Source organism: Crocuta crocuta, unplaced genomic scaffold (genome assembly GCF_008692635.1).
Source record: "Crocuta crocuta isolate KB4526 unplaced genomic scaffold, BGI_CrCroc_1.0 scaffold59, whole genome shotgun sequence".
Classification (NCBI taxonomy): Eukaryota; Metazoa; Chordata; class Mammalia; order Carnivora; family Hyaenidae; genus Crocuta; species Crocuta crocuta.
In genome coordinates this window covers 5,121,404-5,123,686 of record NW_027551578.1, presented here as the reverse complement: position 1 = coordinate 5,123,686, position 2,283 = coordinate 5,121,404, and the positions used below count along the sequence as shown (strand labels likewise).

General features: G+C 47.7%; 1 pseudogene; it reads left to right on the top strand.

The window, feature by feature from the left end:
* Window positions 1–301: 301 nt before the first annotated feature.
* Window positions 302–2,060, top strand: LOC144221236 (ADP/ATP translocase 2 pseudogene; annotated as a pseudogene).
* Window positions 2,061–2,283: the final 223 nt, after the last annotated feature.

Genomic DNA, 2,283 nt, shown 5'->3' with positions numbered 1-2,283 from the left:
AAAATGCTGGTAGATGCCTTTCTCTTCCCTGCCCCCAGCCTACATAGCAAGACGCTGGTGGGAATCAGCCCTAACACTCCACCTATCTTCCCAACCCATGTGACCTATCCCTGGATTCCCCTGTGGACCTATCCCATCCAATCCACCCAGTCATCCATCCAAAGCAGCCCCTGCCCCATCACACCCTGCAAGCAGCCCTCGCAGGGACTAGTGCTATTCCAAAGTCTGAGGAAGAGGGGAGACAACCCCACACACCAGTGTGTCCGAAGCTCCAGCCGCTAAGCCTTTCAGCTGGTCATGCATGGGAGAGCCCTGCTGTTGGTGCACCTGCAGCTGCAGCAGAAGGGCCAAATGCAGACACAGCACAACTCCAACCCCACCCACTGAGAAGCTCATGGAAGCCTCAGATATGCCTCTCAATAGTGCAGGGACCAGACTCTGCCCAAGGGGCCCAAAGCAGGTAAAGCAAGTTATTCCAGCAGATTGGGCTGAAGGTAAGTGTGGCCCAGCCACAACAGAATGCATACAGCCCATACAGAAGGCCCCCCTGGAGCATTTGTTTCTGGTGACCAAGGGGCTTGTGCTCAGGGAACCACAGGACCTCTTCTACACAAGGCCACTACTCTCAAGACCAGGAGACAAAGCTTGATTCCCTAATACAGAGAAACACACACAGAGAGTTAGACAAAATGCTGGTACAGAGGACTATGTCCCAAATGAAAGAGCAGGACACAGTAAAAGCAAACAGCTAAGTGAAAGAAAGATAAGCAATATGTCTGATACGGAATTCAAAGTAATGTTCATAAAGATACTTGATGGGCTTGGGAAGAGTGGAGGACCTCAGTGAGACTTCAACAAAGAGATGGAAAACATCAAACAGAATCAGCCAGAGCTGAAGAATTCAATATCAGGCAGTTGCCCGCCTTCTCTTTCCTTTCAACCTGACAGATGCTGCTGTCTCCTTCACTTCCAAGGACTTCCTGGTGGGTGGACTGGCCACAGCCATCTCCAGGATCATTGTAGTGCCCATCAAGCAGGTCAAGCAGCTGCTGTTGCAGGTACAGCATTCCAGTAAGCACATCACCGCAGACAAGCAATACAAGGGCATGATAGACTGCATGATTCATACCTCTAAGGAGCAGGGAGTCCTGTCCTTCTGGCATGGTAACCTGGCCAATGTCATCAGACACTTTCCTGCCCAGGCTCTCAACTTTGCCTTCAAAGAACTTCAAGCAGAACGTCCTGGGCGGTGTGGACAAGAGAGCCCAGTTTTGGTGCTACTTTGCAGAGAATCTGGCATCGGGTAGTTCTGCTGGGGTTACAAGCTTGTGGTTTTTTGTTTTTGTTTTTGTTTTTTTAAATATTTTTATTTATTTCTAGGAGAGAGAGAGAGACAGCGTGAGCAGGGGAGGGTCAGAGAGAGAGGGAGACACAGACTCTGAAATAGGCTCCAGGCTCTGAGCTGGCAGTCAGCACAGAGCCCGACGCGGGGCTCAAACCCACGAACCGCGAGATCATGACCTAAGTGAAAGTCGGACACTTAACCGACTAAGCCACCCAGGCGCCCCTATAAGCTTGTGTTTTGTGTGTCCCTTCAGTTTTGCCCATACCATTTTAGCAGCTGATGTGGGCAAAGCTGTAGCTAAAGGGAAATTCAGAGGCCTTCAGTGACTGCCTGGTTAAGACCTACAAATCTGGTGGGATTAAGGTCCTATGCCAATGATTTAATGTGTCTTTGTAGGGTATTATCATCTTCCAAGTTGCCTACTTCGGTATCTATGAGACAGCAAAGGGAATGCTTCCAGATCCCAAGAATACTCACATCTTCATTGTTCTGTCACAGTGGCTGCTGGGTTGACATCGTTCGTCATCAGATGATGATGCAGTCAGGGTGCAAAGGAACTGAAATCATGTACAGAGGCTCACTTGACTGCTGGAGGAAGACTGCTTGTGATGAAGGAGTCAAAGCTTTTGTCAAGTGTGCATACTCTCATGTTCTCAGAGACATAGGCGGTGCTTTTGTGTTTGTCTTGCATGATGAAATCAAGAAATTCCCATAAGTAATTTCCTAGTTTATTCCCCCTGTGAACAGGCATGCTATATTATATAACATATCTTGAGCATTCTTGACAGACTGTTAGATATTTATCAATGGCAACCATTTGCTGACTGAAAATAGGAAAGAATAATATTCATCTGACCAGTTTTCTCTTAAAGCCATTTCCATGAGGATGGGACTCAATTACAGTTTTTATTTCAGTCACTCCTGATAAATAAGCTTAA